The sequence below is a fragment of the Aotus nancymaae genome, unplaced genomic scaffold, assembly GCF_030222135.1.
Source record: "Aotus nancymaae isolate 86718 unplaced genomic scaffold, 86718_ANA_hifiasm-v0.15.2.pri h1tg000027l, whole genome shotgun sequence".
Lineage (NCBI taxonomy): Eukaryota > Metazoa > Chordata > Mammalia > Primates > Aotidae > Aotus > Aotus nancymaae.
In genome coordinates this window covers 1334619-1353004 of record NW_026988440.1, presented here as the reverse complement: position 1 = coordinate 1353004, position 18386 = coordinate 1334619, and the positions used below count along the sequence as shown (strand labels likewise).

At 44.7% G+C, this 18386-nt stretch overlaps 1 non-coding gene and 1 pseudogene across 1 annotated transcript; one reads left to right on the top strand and one right to left on the bottom strand.

Annotated features, from left to right (window-relative positions):
* Positions 1-10572: 10572 nt before the first annotated feature.
* LOC135276616 (HLA class I histocompatibility antigen, B alpha chain-like) lies at positions 10573-13635 on the bottom strand (annotated as a pseudogene).
* Positions 13636-17916: 4281 nt separating this feature from the next.
* On the top strand, positions 17917-18057 carry LOC135276640 (U4 spliceosomal RNA). The gene has a single exon (XR_010344179.1). It is a non-coding gene; the product is annotated as a U4 spliceosomal RNA (small nuclear RNA).
* Positions 18058-18386: the final 329 nt, after the last annotated feature.

Genomic DNA, 18386 nt, shown 5'->3' with positions numbered 1-18386 from the left:
CTCCTCAGTGTTTCCTCCAAGCTGGTGCTGAGTTGTGCATGTTGAAGGCCTGTCTGGTGTTCTGTGTGGCCTGCAGCCTCTGCATGGTGCAGATGGTGATAGGATCACTGGGTCCCTTAGTCATGGCTGACACTGTACCTACATCCATTTCCCTGTGAGGTGGGTGCCCCAGGAAGATACTGTGAGGAGAGTAATTCCAAACCTGTGGATCAGGAATGTCAGCAGCTCCTGGATGGTGGTGCTGGCTGAGAGTCTGAGAATAGGGGGAAAAAAGCATACCCATGGAGTGAGTGTCCATCCCTGTGAGGAATAACCTCTGGCCCTTCCATGATGAGGTTCATTGTGGTCAGTATGTCATTTAGTGGCTGTTTGATGACCTAAAGAAATAGTGCCATATCAGGGCTCACCAGGGCCTATCACAGACCTCTAATCTGGGCAAGCTAGATATTCAGGGGCAACAGTAGCTGTATCTGGCTTGGCAGGTGGGAGTCAGTGCTGTTGGATCCACAGGTAGCTGCAGGGTCTTGTCCTGTGTAGGCCTGACTTGAAGCTGGTCTCCTCCTATGTCACCCAAAATGTGGGCCCAAATGATAGACCTAGATATGGAATGTGTTATTGTCAGGACCATAAGTGCTTCATCAGAGTGTGTGCTCCTTTTTTTTTTTTTTTTTGCAGTAAGGAAGAAAGATGGAAGGAGTTTTTTGTTTTGTTTTCATTTGGAAGAAATATCCCTGCATGCCCCTAGCCACCTATAAAATTTCACTGCAGTGGCCATCCTGAAGTTCTGTGAGATGTATCCTCCTCTTTCTGGGGTGCACGTGTTTTACTAAGATCTCCAGCATACTTTCCACCTTTTTTATCATCCATCCCAATCTATGATGTTGCCAATGAAATAAACAGATTTAATATTCTGTAATGTTGGGGATCTCTTAAGACTCTGTTATAGATGACACGAGAGTTATAATAGCTCTAAGGGAAATAAATGTGGTGTGAATGTAAATAACTCCATACCCACTTTCTAATTAGAAAGGAATGCACTCAGCAAGTCCACGGCTACACACCATGTGCCTGCAGGCTTATTACCCTCCAGTAGCAGTGATGTCCAGCCGGCATGGCAGCTGCAACCAAGATTGCTACTTGGTCACATCTGAAGTAATCCTGCTCATTCTTTAGGACCCATTAGTCTTCTGCAAAGACAAAATACCCAAAAATAATAGGCAACTTCAACACCGCCCCTCCTCCTACACCTCCCTAATGGTGGTGCTACCCCCACAATACCTGCAGCAACCTCCACAAGACCTGCCCTGGGACGTAATATCACTTCTCATTCAGTTGGGATGGATGCAGTTTCAGAGGTTTCCCTTTGGCCTTCAGCCCAATAAGAGCCCTTACTCCATATGCTGGGGACCCAGTGTAGGGGTAACTCCAGCTGCCAGGGCATCAGTGCCAATTATGCACTCATGGAATAGGGAATAAACAGGATTGGGACTATGGGATTATGAGCTATAATGTGTCCTGGCCCTTAAAACTCCTCTGTGATGGGACATGATGATTCTGTGGGAATCTGGATATCAGTGTCAGCTTACACCCAATGTCATTACTTCCCCAAATTCTGCCTATTTCCCTTTCTCAGTGTACAGTCTCCTGAGTAATTTGCTATAGGTTCTTTTGCAGAAGAGCTCAGGAATTGACCCAGCATATACTTCCATGGTGTTCCAGGATCCTTCCTCCTAGGCATATGGACTCCTCCTCTGTCACTGGGATCTGAATCTGAATGGTGACTGAGGTATGGGCATTGAGAATGGATTATGATTTTGTATTGGGTCAAACACTCTCAGCCTCCTGCTCCTCAATTCTTGCTTTCTTATCATAGATGTCAAGCAGTGCCCTTGCTGGCCAAGGTGTGTCCTCTGGGGTTTCTGGTGGGACATGACCCTGGTGGGCCTCTGGCTCACATAATGGCTCCACCCACATGCCTACTTTCCTCAGCCTTCTTATTCTAGCCTCTGCATGTTCCAGGGCAACTAAGCCAGGGATAATGTGCTGAGAGTTGAGCATTATTTTTTCCGGTCTACACAGAGCGTCCCAGTAGTGAGTGTGCCTCATGTCCTGGAATCCTCAATAAACCCATGTCCTGAGAAAATGCCCTCTCTCATCCTTTTTTTGTGTGTGTTTTTGTCTGATGGAATTATTTCAAAAGATTTGTCTTCAAGCTTTGGAATTCTTCCTTCTATGTGACCTAGTGTATTGTTGTAGCTTTCAAATATATTTGGTATTTCATTTTATGAATTCTTTAATTCTTGAATTTCTGTTTGGTTCTTTTTTTAAAAAAAAAAGTCTATATCTTTGGTAAATTTCTTATTCATATCCCAAATTATTTTTTGATCTTTTTATATTCTTTTCAGAATTCTTTTGTATCTCACTGAACTTTTGTAAAATAAATGTTTTGAATCCTTTATCTGGAATCTTGAACATTTCTTTTTAATTAAGTTATATTGTATTCATTTGGGGCTATGTTTTTTTTCTCTTTTGCTTTTTCATGTTTCAGTATCGTAATGTTAATATTTTTTCATCTGATGTAACAGTCAGTTCTTCCTATTTTTGAATTTCATTTCACAGTGAAGAACGTTTTCCTGAAACTGAGTCTATGGTGTTGGTTGTGTGGGGTACTTTGGATTTGATTCTGAGTGTACTACATAGCAGAGTACTATGGTCTCTGTATAGTTTCTTTGGCTGTAGACAGTGTTAATGGTATCTGTGATTTCCCTCTGTGCATTATGGTGTGGTTATTGGTGAAGCTGTGGTGAAGCTGTCCTGGGGACTGGGATGCCACATGAGACAGTCTTCAGGCTCCAGTGGTGGCAGCGGTGTGCTGCGTGTTTCTATCTTTGTGCCTCAGGTGGTGTATGCTGGCACTTGTGTTGGTGGTTACTGGTGGGCTGATTCCTGGGTCTCCAGGTGGCTTGCATGGATGCCAGTAGTGGCAGTGGTTGACTGGGTGGGTAGGTGGGATCTTGGGCTCCTACACATATATCTTGGCAGTAGCAGTGGTGGGCTGATACTCTCGGTCCAAAGCAGTGCGCATTGTTAGTGGCAGCTGTGATAGCCTGGGTGGGATGCCCATAGATGATGTTTGCAAGTAGGTGACAGCTAAGTTGATAGCACTCAAACTCAGGTACCCAGGAGGAGTGCTCAGGTGCCTAAGGTGGTGGATTGGGTTGAGCGATTCCCAGGACCCTGGGCTGTGTTCTCTGTCTCAGTGGGAGGGGGCAATGAAACTGTCTCTTCATCATTAAATGCTGTGCCAACTAGTCCCTTAATTTTCTTTTTGCCTGAAAGACTGAAACATTTATTATAGTTTAGGCCTGCTAATTATAACTTTTTTCACTCCTTATATGTCTAAAATCCACTTTTTTTGTAGATATATTCAGGGCATGTTAATTAGCTTGATTGAATTATTGCACATGGTATACATATATCAGTACATCACATAATATCTCATGAATATATCATGATTTGCCAATTAAAATTATACATACATATGTTTGAAAGCTATTATTTTCTGGGAGTCCATGAAATAAGTAGAAGTGTTTAACAAAAAAAGAGACAGAGACAGCATATGACTATGTGGCAGATTCTCTTATGGGAAGACTCAGAAAATACATAGCTGGCAAGTTAGCCTGATACCAGTAGCCCAAGGAAGCAGCAAATGGGCCTTGGCAGCAACAGATCCTCACCCTGGAGTGGGCATTGCTCAGCTGGTGGTAGGTGTGTTACCAAACTGAACTGGGGTCCACTCACCTGGGACATTATTAAAAACAAACATCCATACTGCAATTTTGTTGTGAGAGAAAGGAGGGCACTTATGTGTAGGGTGCCAAGCAAGGAGAATCAGACAGTTAAGTCCCAACCTCCTTGATGGCTCACAATCAAGGGTTTTTAAAGGTAGGGGTACATATCAGGAAGGCAGAGTCACAGGCAACATCATAAATCAATGCACAGAAGTTATACACTGGTTTGGCCTTAAAAGGTGGAATATCCTGATGAGGGAGCATACAGGCCATAGGTAGATTTAAAGATTCTCTGATTTGTAACTGATAAGGAAGCAAAACTTCCTTACACAGTTTCCTTACATAGTTGCGGGCAGTAGAGAGGAATGTTCATGCCTGGCCTGTGGGCTTGACTCTTTCCAGGCCCCTCAGGAAGAAATTTAGAAGAAAAAACGGCAGTCAGAGTTCAGTCCTCAGTTTCCCCTTTATGAAATCTTCCTGTCACTGGATCTATTAGGTGGGAATCCAAGTTTCTGAAAAACACCTCTGGGACATGTGTTAAGATGTTATCTTCAGTTTCTATAGAGAATCCAACATCTTGTGACTCTAACTTCCTTGGCTATTGTTTTAAGCTATCATTACCTTCTTGCTTATAAGTTCACTCACTTACCTTTTAAGGCTGGTGAGGTGCCCGGAATTTCTCTTGAAGGATTTGAAGATTTTCTTTCATTTCCATGTTAGGAGGCCCTGACAGACTTCTAAGAGAGCTCCCTGCCTTATCTCAGATGAAAAAGCTCGGAGTGCTTTGAGTTATTGCAACCATGTGGACCACTGAGTCACATTTCTTTACACCAGAAAATGCAGTTGCTCAAAATGCCCAACAATGGTCAGAGAGATACTCTCCTCAGAGGAAGAGTTCCACAGAGAATTAAAATAGCCCATTGAAACATTGGGTGTATAGAGGAAGAGTGGGGAGACAGAAGCTTGAAGGGTGGGCTTACACATCTTCATGAGTGGGCTCACACCTGACATGAGAGTATCTCTCTTTTCCTGGTGGAGTGGGGGAAGGTGCTGGTGTGATCTACATACAATCCTTCCCAAGGTGGGAGGACACTGGAATGATGACTGTACTTCACTTCAACTTGCTTTTCTCATACCTGATGCAGTGGTCTCAGGACTAGGGATGCAAATAAAAATCCAAAACCAGATATTATTCCTAAGCAAATAACTGTAAATATATTTTATGTCAATTATGCAAGAATTCATTGGGGCTTGGAGAAGTAGGTTGTATCTTCACTGCATCTGGCAAAGTTGGGGTTAACACTGAATGCAGCTGTATTGCCTGGGGTCAGAAAGCCAACAAATTCTCTACCTGCATAACCCTACCCTCTATTAACTGGAATTGAGGACAACGGGAGACACTTGCTAGAACAGTATTGCTCCCTGCAGTCTAGGCCAGCACAGCAGGAGAACCTAATGTTTCTTCAGAAATTGGAAGTGTCTGGTAAAAATGAAGAGAAGGAGAAATAGTCACTGAGGGTAAATGAATGAATACATGGGTTACGTAATCAGGAAAATCCAATGTTACATGAACTACTCCAAAGAGGTATAAGCAAGAGAGGATATTGTGTCTTAGCTCAGTTTTCCCAGATGCCTGAAAGGGTGCAGTCATATGATGCTGAGACTACTCCTGTTTTTGGACTGTACTGGGATAATTGTTAATGACCAAGGAGGATTCTGGTAATGTGCCAGGATCTCTTCACTGTTATGATTCTTCTGGTATAGGAGATCTGTGATTGACCAGGCACAGTGTTTCATGCTTGTAATTTCATCACTTTGGGAGGCCATGGCAGGAGGACTGTTTAAGGCCAGGAGTTAAAGACCAGCCTGGACAAAATAGTGACACCCATTCCTATAAAATATTTAAAAGTTGGTGGTGTGCGGTGGCTCTTGCCTGTAATCCCAGAACTTTGGGAGGCTGAGATGGGTGGATCATGAAGTCAGGAGATCAAGACCACACTGACTAACATGGTGAAACCCCATCTCTATTAAAAACAAATTAGTTGGGCATGGTGGTATGTACCTGTAATGCTATCTACTCAGGAGGCTGAGGCAGAAGGATCACTTGAGCCCAGGAATTCAAGGTTACAGTGAGCTATGATTGTGCCACTGCATTCTACCCTGAGCAACAGAAAAAGACCTTGTCCCTGAAATAAATAAATAAAAATAATAAAAACAGATAATATGATCAAAGACCAGGGTGTGTTCTGTGGTCCAATCAGAATATTTGGTCTTTGTCCCTGTTTCCCGACAAGCAGGTTCTAAAACATTTGCAGTTTCCTCAATGATAAGCATGACTTTAATATGGCAATGAGATGACTATGGACTGAGGAGCTCCTAGATAGCTTCGGGATGGGAGCTGGTTGTCAGAAACATGAAGCTGTGATTAGAGGACTGGAATTTTCAGCCCCATCTCTAATGCCTGGGAAGGAAAGGGGGGCTGGAGGTTGAGTTCAATCACCAATGGCTGATGGTTTAATTAATCTTGCTTCCACAATGAAAGTTCCATAGAAACTTCTAGAAAGTGGGTTTTGGAGAGCTTCTCAATTGGTGAGCACATCCGTTTGTCCATGTGCTGGGAGGATGGTGCCCCCCATCTCCATGGGGACAGAGGCTCCTGTACTCAGAGCCCTTCCAGGCCTCACCCTGTGCACCTCTTCATCTGGCTGCTCATTGGGATCCTTTATCACTGCTATGGTTTGAATGTTTCCCCAGAAAAGCATCTGTTGGATAATTCATCCCCAGTGCAACATTTTTAAGGGTGGAACCTTTGAGAGATGATTGGATCATCAGAGCTCTGCCCTCATTAATGGATTAAGTCTGATCATAAAAGGACCTGAGGCTGTGAGTTTAACCTCTTCGCCCTCAACCTCTCACCCTTTCCTGCCCTTTTGCTTTATATCAGATACAATCCCTTGATCTTGGAATTCCCATCCTCAACAACCATAATCAAATAAATTTCTGTTTGTTATAAGTTGTCCAGTCTCAGGTGTTCTGCTATAGTCACATAATTTAAACCAGGGGTCCCTAACCCCTGGGCTGTGGACTGGAACAGGTTCCTGGCCTGGTAGGAACCGAATCACACAGCAGGAGGTGATTGGTGGGCAAGAGAGCATGAGCATGACCACAGGAGCTCTGCCTGCTGTAAGATCAGTGGTGGAATTTGATTCTCATGGAAGCATGAACCCTATTGTGAACTCTGCATGCAAGGGATCTAGGTTGCATGCTCCTTATGACACACTAATGCCTGATCATCTGAGGTGGAACAGTTTCATCTGAAACCATTCCCCTCCACCCCCTGCCACCTCTTCTGGTCTGTGGAAAAATTGTCTTCCATGAAACCAGTCCCTGGTGCCAAAAAGGTGGGGACCGCTGATTTAAGCTATAACAATAATAAACTGCAATACTAAGTGTGAAAGGAAAATAAAATTTCAGAACTCCAAACTCACTCTATCAAAGGGAAAAGTTAAGTTTGGAAACTGAGTGATGGAAAAACTGCCTTTCTTTTGTGCATAAACAAATAACTGCAAACATAAGACCACCTATGTCCCCAGGTGGCCTCCCTCACAAATTGCTCACAAGATAATTCCTTGTGGGCCCCAACATCTTTACTTTGAAACAGAGTTTTGTTCAATTTCCTCCTGACAATGTAACTTGACAGCTTATCTTCAGCAGGTTCAGGACAAAGACAAGACTAGAAATCATCCCTCCACTCACCTGGAGACAAACGCATATTTGACTTCTCTACCCAATGTTTACTTTATCTTATGTAAAATGCAGATTTACTAAACACGAGATGAAAGCATAGTTGACTGTTCCTTTTTCCTCTCCTGCCTGCTTTTCCCCTGTAAATATCGCAGCCCTCAAAACCCTCTTTGGAAAAGCATGGGCCACAGATGCTACAATGATTTGTGTGTCTTTTTCAAGGTGCATCTTCCGCTTGGGAAAATAAATTTCTATACTGATTGAGAACTGTCTCAGACGTTTTTTGGTTTGCATGACAATAGCAACTTCCTGAGTTCTTTTAGTTAGTTCAAGAATTCCCAAAATTTGGGACGTGAGAAACCGCTGACTCTGCAGCCATGTTAGACAGAAGTGCAGGTAACCTGGGACCTGATGCTTGTGACTTGCATCTGAAGTGAGGACAGCCTTGTGGGACTGAGCCCTTAAACCTGTGGAGTCTGAGGCAAACTCCAGGTAGTTAGTGTCAGAATTGAGTCGAATTCTAGGACTACCAGCTGCTGTTGAAGAATCAGAAAGTTACTTGGATGGAGGAAAACCCCATCACCATTCCACAGAGAGAAGCTTATAGTAAGAGTAAGCAAGCAAACCGCTACCATCTTTGGTCCCAGAGGAAAAGATAAACAAAATGTAAGAATTTATTTCATGTTCTAAGGGCTAAAGACAGGTTGCTACCAGCTGTTCATTGTCCAGATGTGGAATGGCCTTACCTCTAACCTAGAAATTAGGATTTTCTTTTAGGCCTCTGAGAAGTCCCATAAAAACTAATAAATGTGTCCAGGCATGGTGGCTCACACCTGTAATCCCAGCACTTTGGGATGCTGAGGCAGGCAAATCATGAGGTCAGAAGATCGAGACCATCCTGGCCAACATGGTGAAACCACGTCTCTACTTAAAATACGAAAATTAGCTGGGTGTGGTGGCACATGCCTGTAATCCCAGCTACCCTGGAGGCTGAGGCAGGAGAATGGCTTGAACACAGGAGGCCAAGATTACAGTGAGCCAAGATTGCACCACTGCACTCCAGCCTGGTGACAGAGCGAGAGTTTGTCTCAAAACAAACAAGCAAGCAAAAAAATAATAATAATAATAATAAAGAAATGTTAGAGATTCTTTCCCTAGAAATATTTCCACACACAAGAAAATATAAATATTAATATAAAACATCAGTGTGCACCCAGATCCTCTGAGATCTTACAAATCTGAGTTTTTAAATCCTAGTAAGAGACAATGTGGAGGGAAGATGTGAGAATAATCATTTCACCATCACACAATGCCACTCCAATAATGTAGAGTATGAACTGGGATAGAAAAACGATTGAGGTAATAACTTATTTTCAAGGGAATGGGTGGAAAGATGTTATTCGCTAGTCACTGGTTCATTCAGACACTCCGAATGCCTACCAGGTACCAGATAAAGTTATTGTCTTGGATCACTGCTCCAAGAATTAAAATTTGTCATTCATTTTTTTTTAATGAGAGAAAGAAAGAAAGAGAAAGAAAAAGGGAGAGAGAGAACAAGATTCTTGCTCTATTGCCCAGGCTGGAAAAATAGGTATTAAAAACCTCTTTTATGCCAATAATTGTGCTTAACAATGGAGACAGGAAGGAATAAGGGAAGAAAATAACAAACAGCTAACCAATATTTCATTTAAGTCTGTGAAATGCTATGGAAATGCTGGAGAGTGATTTACTTCCATTTCGTAGTCACTTTCAAAATAAGTGTAATATGATACTGCGAAAAATGTATGTTCTGTGGACCTGGGGTGGAGAATTCTATAAATATTCACTAAGATTACTTATTCCAGGTCTAAGTTCAAATCATAGATGTCCCTATTCATTTTCTGCATCATTGATCCATTGAATATTAACAATGTGGTGTCAAAATCTCCCACTATTGTTGTGCGGGAGTCCAGGTCTCTTTATAAGTCATTAAGAACTTGTCTTATGTATCTGGATGCTCCTGTATTGGGTGCATATATATATTTATAATCATTAACTCCTGTTGTTGAATTGATCCTTTTACCATTATGTAATGTCTTTCTTTTAGTCTTTGTTACTATTAAAGTCTATTTTGTGAGAGTCAAAAGTTACACCTCCTGTTTTTTTTTCTCTTTACTCTCTATTTAATTGGTGAATCTTCCTCCATCCCTTTGTTTTAAGTCTTTGTATGTCGTTGCTTGTGAGACAGATCTGGATACAGCGTACTGATGGGTTTTGACTTTTTATTCAATTTACCTGTCTGTGTCTTTGATTGGGGCATTTAATCCATTTAAATTTAGGATTGATATTAGTATTTGTGAGTTCGATATTGTCATTTAATGCTAGCTGTCTATTTTGCCCATTAGTTGATGTAGATTCTTCATTATAGAGATACTCTTTATGTTTTGGTAAGTTATGGGGATGACTGATACTGGTTGTTCCTTTCTGTTTGTAGTGCTTCTTTCAGAAGCTCTAGTAAAGCAGGCCTGGTGGTGATGAAATCTCTGAGTGCTTGCTTGTTCATGAAAAATTTTATTTTTCCTTCACTTAGGAAGCTTAGTTTGGCTGGATATGAGATTCTAGGTTAAAAATTTTTTTCGTTGAGGATATTGAATATTGACCCCCACTCTCTTCTAGTTTGTAGGGTTTCTGGTGAGAGGTCTGCTGTGAGTCTGACAGGCTTCCCTTTTTGGGTAACGTGACCTTTCTCTCTAGCTGCCCTTAGAATTTTCTCCTTTATTTCAACCCTAGTGAATCTAGCGATTATGTGTCTTGGGGTTGCTCTACTTGAGGAATATCTTTGTGGTGTTCTCTGGATTAGCTGGAGTTGAGTATTGTCCACTTTACTGCATTAGGAAAGTTTTCCTGAATAATATCCTGAAGAATATTTTCCAACTTGGATTCATTCTCTTCATGACATTCAGATACACCTATCAAATGTAAATTAAGTCTTTTCACATAGTCCCATATTTCCTGGAGACTTTGCTCATTCCTTTTTACCCTGACACGGGGTGGGCTGTCTCTCTACCTCCTCACATTATGCTAACAGGGACGCAGACACATTCAGATGCCTTTGCAGAAAGACATGCCAGAGGCTCTTGAAGTCACAAAGGGGAGGCGTGGAGAAATCCCACATCTCAGTCCCACACAAGGCAGCTGTCTCAGGCTACAGAAAACAATAGTCATGAACAAATTCATGTCATTCATGGTAAGTGATGACACTCTGAACAGCCCACTACACACTTGAAACGTCCCAATCAAAGAATCCCCATAACCCAGTCTTTTCCCTTTTGCCCCAACACCTGCTTACTTCAGGTCCCCCCAGGGTCTCACCTTTACAAGCCATGAGAGAAACATCAGAGCCCTGGGCGCTGTCGCTGCCTGGGGTAGAACAAAAACAGGACCTGGTCAGAGCCCGTGGGAGATGTGGGCCAGGAAGAATTATGGGGTGGGTGAGCTCCTCCACACTCCTGCTCCCACCACTTACACGCAGCCTGAGAGTAGGTTCCTCCTTTTCCACCTGTGGGAAGGAAACTTCCTGTGAGGGGACAGGGAGGAGGCAGGGCCATGAGATTTTAGAGGAACCTCCTAGTCTTGGACCCAACAGAAGTTTCCAGAACTATGACTACAGACCCAGGAAGGATCAGGAAACATGAGGAAAGCAGGTGTGGGTCCTGGACCAACTACCCTCCTAAGGTCTGTCCTTAGCAGGGACCTTTCCCTGACTTGTGACTGCTGGAATCAGGACCTCAACACCACAGTCATCATGGTGATACATCTGTCCTTCATTGTCATATGTGCTTCACAAAAGAGTAAGTGCTGGCATGCAGGGCCTCAGACGGTGTGCACATGGTCCATGTGTGGATGGTGCTTCTCAGTAATGAGGCAGGACACACTTCTACCTGGGGCTTGAAACCTCCAGTGGGACAAGAAAACCCAGACCCCACCCCTCACCCCTTCCCTACCTGAGCTCTTCCTCCTCCACATCACAGCAGTGACCACAGCTCTGATGACGACAGCTCCTAAGACAGCCAGGCCAGCAACGATGCCCACGATAGGGATGGTGAGCTGGGAAGACGGCTCTGGGAAAGGAGGGTAAAGTGAAGGACCCTGACCCTGCTGAAGGCTCCAGAAGGGCTCCTGCTTTCCCTGAGAAGAAACATGACCCCCATCCCCCTCTTTACCCATCCCCCTCCTTACCCCATCTCAGGGTGAGGGGCTCAGGCAGCCCCTCGTGCTGCACATGGCACGCGTATCTCTGCTCTTCTCCAGAAGGCACCACCACAGCCGCCCACTTCTGGAAGGTTCCATCCCCTGCTGGCCTGGTCTCCACAAGCTCGGTGTCCTGAGTTTGGTCCTCCCCATCCCACTGCCAGGTCATTGTGATCTCCGCAGGGTAGAAGCCCAGAGCCCAGCACCTCAGGGTGGCCTCATGGTCAGAGACAGGGTGGTGGGTCACCTGTGTCTTTGGGGGATCTGACGGGAAGAGTTAGAAAATTCAGGCACTTTGTATCTCTCATGGGACACCCCAGCAGCACCTATGTGACCATCTGAGATTGGGCACGACACCTGGGGTGGGGATGGGAGCACAGAACCCAGACACCAGCCTGGACACAGGCACCTGGGATAATCTCCTATTCCGTGGAAAGTTCTAGTCTCTGAGGGAGGAACTGCGACTTCTAGTGCTGACCTGAGTGGAGTCCAACGGTCTCAGAAAAGCTGGAATCAGACCTTCAAACACATTTGAGTGTGAGGCAGAGAACAAGGCCTGAGACAGAAAGTCACCGTGCCCAAGGCGGCTGCAGGGGTCAAAGGGGACCCCTGATCAGGATTCCAGGGACTGTCTTCCCCTCCATTTCCTCAGAGAAGTCATCCTTTTATTGTCCTAGAGAGCAGAGGGGACCTCAGAGGAAACTCAGGAAAACTCATGCCATTCTCCATTCAAGGGAGGGAGATATTCTAGCGCTGATCCCATTTCCTCCCCTTCTCGTGAGAGGCCATTCCGGGAGATCTACAGGAGGTCGGGAAGGCTCCCCACTGCCCCTGGTACCCGCGAGCTGCAGCATCTCCTTCTCGTTTTTCAGGTATCTGCGGAGCCACTCCAGGCATGCCTCCACATAGGCTCTGCTTTGCTCCGCCACATTGGCTGCCTCCCACTTGCGCTTGGTGATCTGAGCCGCCATGTCGGCGGCGGTCCAGGAGCGCAGGTCCTTGTTCAGGGCGATGTAATCCTTGGCGTCGTAGGCGCGCTGGTCATACCCACGCAGGAAGCGCCCCTCGGGCCCCACGTCGCAGCCGTACATCATCTGGATGGTGTGAGACTCTGGCCCCGCCCCCGCGGTCAGCCCCGCCCACCGAGTCCCGCCCCCTCCCCGACCAACCCGCGGGGATTTTGGCCTAAACTGAAAATGAAACTCGGTAAAGGAGCCTGGGGCTCTGCCGGGTCGAGGGTCTGGGCGGGTCCCACAACCTCGGGGTGGATCTCGGACCCGGAGACTCGGAGAGACCCAGGCGGTGCTTGCCGGATGGGGAGGGGTCGTAACCTGCGCCCCGGGCCGGGGTCACTCACAGGCCTCGCTCTGGTTGTAGTAGCCGCGCAGGTTCCGCAGGCTCACTCGGTCAGCCTGTGCTTGGGCCTTGGCTTTCCGTGTCTCCCCGTCCCAATACTCCGGCCCCTCCTGCTCCACCCACGGCGCCCGCGGCTCCATCCTCGGAATCGCGGCGTCGCTGTCGAACCGCATGAACTGCGTGTCGTCCACGTAGCCCACGGCGATGAAGCGGGGCTCCCCGCGGCCGGACCGGGACACGGAGGTATAGAAATACCTCAAGGAGTGGGAGCCTGGGGGCGAGGAGGGGCTGAGACCCGCCCGACCCTCCTCCCGGCGCGGCTCCCCGGGTCCTGCGTCCCCGCCGGGCGGGCCTCTTGCTCCTTCTCGCAGAGGCCGTTTCCCTCCCAACCCCGCACTCACCCTCCCAGGTTTGGGTCAGGGGAAAGGCCCCCGAGAGCAGCAGGAGGAGAGTTCGGGGCGCCTTGACTGTCATCCTCGGCATCTGGGGAGAATCTGAGTCCAGGTGGGTGACTGGGGACTGTAGAACCGGGACCGCGGCGACGCTGATTGGCTTCTCTAGAAACCCGACACTCAATGGGAGTGAGAACTGGGGAGGCGTCACGAGTATCCAGGAGGAAGAACCCGACACAGGTTGAGAGAAGAAGTGAAACTCAGGGGAGTGAGGAATCCCCAACGCTTCGCCTCCCCAGTGCAGACAAGGCCCTCCGTGCCGGTGCCGGAGATCGTGGGAGCCACGCCTGGGACCTGGGACTTTGTCCTGATCCCTCTTCTCCTACACCAAGCCTCTTTGTCACACTGTCTGTCAGAGTCCTGGCCAAGGATCTGTCTGTGGAAACCAGGGAGAGATGCCCAGGCTGCGCCCAGCCCCTTCCCCTTCACACTTCGTCCTGGAATCCCCGTTCCTGAACTGGACTCCCTGCCTCCCACTCCTTACCTCTCCCCTTGGACTCTTGTACAAGGAAACTCACCACAGGGAACTTGATGCCAGAGAGTGAACTCGCCCTGAAATGCAGGTGTAGAGACAGGGGTTTTCTCTTTAAACCTGGTGAAGTTTTGTCTGAAGGCACCAGATAGAGATTCTCATAGAGACCATTTTCCTTTTTGTTTATTAATACAGTAGGTAGCACAATATTGGTAATCTCTGAATGATTAGGATTCCAATCTGTCAAAGACCTGTGTCAAAACAGCATTACAATTAAACTCTCAAAGCTCATACGTTTTACTTTCCTAGACTATGGATCTGTGACTCTGGGTTGTTGCATTTAAAATGATCTTCATTCCCTTGCTCGAGTTCCCCTGTGTGAGTCCAGAATACCTCCTGAATACAAAGAAGCAGGGTGTGATACTGTGTATTGAACCGGGAGCCTGTAGTCACCATTTCAAAGTTGCAAGTACTCCATGCAGTCCCAATGCTCTTCACAGATGCTCCAGCACTGCCTGCTTTCGTGAGCTGTGCACATCTAAGCAGTGTGCTTATTTTATTCGGACACTTGGTATTTCTGTAACTTTTTTTTAATTATGAGGAAGCCATTAGTTTTTAGGCAGTCCTACACAAAATGTACTAAATAACTAGTGCAAAGAAACCCCTGCTAGGCTCTTCGGTGGCTTTAAAATTCTATCCTCTGCTCCTTTTCCTCACCTCCTGCTTCTCCATCCCTTCTCTCTGCCCCTGTCATCCCTCACACCCTCCCCTCCCCTTAGGCCCTTTAAAATTACATGTTGTACAGGACTTCTAGGAAATGAAATATATGATTTTGATGATCTAAAAATGTCTTTATTTTTGCCTATTTTTTTTTTTTTTTTGCTTATTATGGCATTTACATATAATAAAATTTACCAGGTTTAGCTGTGCTTTTTGGTGAATATTGGTAATTATTTCTAGTCGTGTAACTACCACACTGGTCAGCAGAGAAACACCACATGCAAAGAACCCCCTGCTAGGCTAATCCACTGCTTTAGAGTCCTTTCCCCTGCTCCTTTTCCTCACCTCCTGCTTCCCCAGCCCTTCTCTCTGCCCCCTCTTCCCTCAGACCCTACTCTCCCCTCAGTTCCCACCACCCAGTCACTCCAGAATTGTGGCACTGTAGAGAAGAGTTTCTTTTTCCTAAAAACTTTCTTTCTGTCCCTTTCTATTTAATCCCTGGCTCCCACCCTCACCCCTTCCCTTCACTCAACCACTGCTCTGCTTTCTGTCACTGCAGTAGTGTAATTTCTAGAATTTCATGGACATGCAATCATATGTGATGTAGTCCTTTGTTTGGTCTCTCACTCAGCATAACAATGTTTGAGATGATGCCATTCATTCATTTTTGTTGCTGAGCAGCTGCTCAGTATTGCTGGAATCCCAGTTTACTCATTGGTTTCTCTATTCTCCAGTTGATAGAAATGTGGATTACTCCAGTTAGGGTGTGTTACTAATGAAGCCACTATAAATAACTGTTCACAAGTGTGGCCTTGCATTTTTATTTCTTTCGGATAAAGACATATTTGTGGTATTGCTGGGTCATGTGATAACGGATGGGTAGCTGTATAAGAAATTGCCAAATCACTTTACAAATTGGCTGCAACATTTTTTGCATTTCTACCAGCAATATCAGACATTCTTATTTTTTTCATGTTCTTGCCAGTATTTAGACTTATCATATGTCTTTTTATCTTACCTATTCTAGGTGATGTGAGGTGGTTTCTCATTGTGGTTTTAACTTGCACTTCTTTGATGGCTAGTATGGTTTGCTATCTTCTCAGGTTCATCTAACTGACTTGACTTACTACATACATTTTATGAACTATTTAGCAAATTGAATGATTAATTTTAGAAACTTTTCAGAATGCCCTAGTGTTTCCTACATGTGAAATGAAGTAGGTGACAAAGAAAGACTTTTATTTCTTTATTTCCTATCTATTAATCTTTTTTCTTTTAAAATTATTTTTATTCGGTAGAGATGAGGTCTCATTACCAGGCTTGTCTCAAACTCCTGAACTCAAGTGATCCTCCCAGCTCAGTCTCCCAAAATGCAGGGATTACAGGCAGAAGCCACCATGTCTGGTCCTTCTATTGGTCTTTTATTTCATTTTCTTGCCATGTTGCACTGGTTAGGGTGCCTGTTACGTCTCACAAGAATGATGAGAGCTCAGATCTTCATTTACAAGGAACTTAAAAAAATTTACAAGAAAAAAAATAGCCCCATCAAAAAGTGGGCAGAGAATATGAATGGACACTTCGCAGAAGAAGACATTTACATGGCCAGGAAACATATGAAAAAGGCTCAATATCACTGATCATTAGAGAAATGCAAATCAAAACCACAATGAGAATCATCTCTCTCCAGTCAGGATGGCATTTGTTACAAAGTGAGGAGACAATAGATGCCGGCAAGGCTGTGGAGAAATGGGAACACTTTCACACTGTTGGTGGGAATGTAAACTGGTTCAACCATTGTGGAGGACAGTGTGGCCATTCCTCAGAGATCTACAACCAGAAATACTATTTGTCCTAGCAATCCCATTACTGGGTATTTACCCAAGTGGCTAGAAATCATATTACTGTAAAGACATATGGACATGTATGTTTATTGCAGCGTTATTTACGATAGCAAAGACATGGAACCAATCCAAATTCCCACCAATGATAGACTGGACAAAGAAAATATGGTACATATACACCATGGAATACTACACAGCCATAAAAAGGAGTGAGTTCATGTTCTTTGAAGGGACATGGATGAAGCTGGAAGCCATCATCTTCAGCAAACTAAAATGAGAACAGAAAACCAAACACTGCACGTTCTCACTCCTAAGTGGGAGTTGAACAATGAGAACACATGGACACAGGTAGGGGAATGACACACACCAGGGCCTGTTGGGGAGCAGGGGGCAGGTGCGGGAACTTAGAGGACAGGTCAATGGGTGCAGGAATGGCAGACTCTATGTATGTAACAAACCTGCACATTCTGCACATGTATCCTGGAACTTAAAGTAAAATAAGATAAATTAAATAAAAAAAGAAAGCACCTGACTTACACATTTGCATATGTTCACTGCAGCGCTATTCACATAATAACAAAGACTTGGAGTCAGTGAAAATGTCCAATGGTAGACTGGATAAAGGGGAGAGATAGCATGGGGAGAAATGCCAGATATAGGTGAAAGGGAGGAAGGCAGCAAATCACACTGCCACGTGTGTACCTATGCAACAATTTTGCATGTTCTTCACATGTACCCCAAAACCCAAAATACAAAAAAAAAAAAAAAAAGAGAAAACGTGGCACATATATACCATAGAGGACTATGCAGCCATAAAAAGGAATGCAATCATGTCCTTTGCAGGAACATGGATGGAATTGGAGGCCATTATCCTTAGCAAACTAACACAGGAACAGAAAACCAAATACCATGTTCTCACTTATTAGTGGGAGCTAAATGATGAGAACACATGGATACGTAGAGGGAACAACACACACTGGTGTCTACTTGAGGGTGGAGGGTGGGAGGAGGGAGAGGATCAGGAAAAAGCTAATGGGTACTCAGGCTTAATACTTGGGTCGGTATTAATGGATACTGAAATAATCTGTACAACAAAACCCCATGATGCAAGTTTACCTCTGTAACAAACCTGCACATTTACTCCTTAACTAAAAATAAAAGTTAAATTAAAAAAAAAGAAAGAAAGAAATTGCATGCCTGGGAAGATCATATGGTTGGTTCTGTGTATTTTTTTAAACCAAGTCACACAATCTCTGCCCTTCATTGGAGTATTGATTCATGTAGGTTTTTGTCATTATTGATGTGATAGGAGCTTTGTGCAGTGGCAATATCATAGCCAATGAGGTTCATCCAAGGTGTGATTATTGGTAATTGAAAAATTTTCCCAATTCCCTGCCATGATGACTTGAAATATAATCGGCATTGACAATTTTTGTCAGTTTCTATGGGGACTGAATAAAAAAAAATAGATACAGTAGGTTTTTAGGTCTACCACGTTATTTTCCCAGTTTTAGTGTCTCTGTTCCTCTTGTCCTGGCCAATGTCTTCTTATTAAAAACCATAGAAACAAACAAACCAAACACAAGTAGAATAACATCTTTAAAGCGCAGGAAGAAAAAAAGGCAAACTAAGAATTCTATATCCAGCCCAAGGACAGGCAAAATAAGGAGATATTTCAGGTAAAAGAAAGTTAAGAGAATTTGTCACCAGCAGATCTGCACAGTATCAATTGGTAAAGAAAATTCTTCAAGGTAGAGGCAAATGCTACCAGGTGGAAATT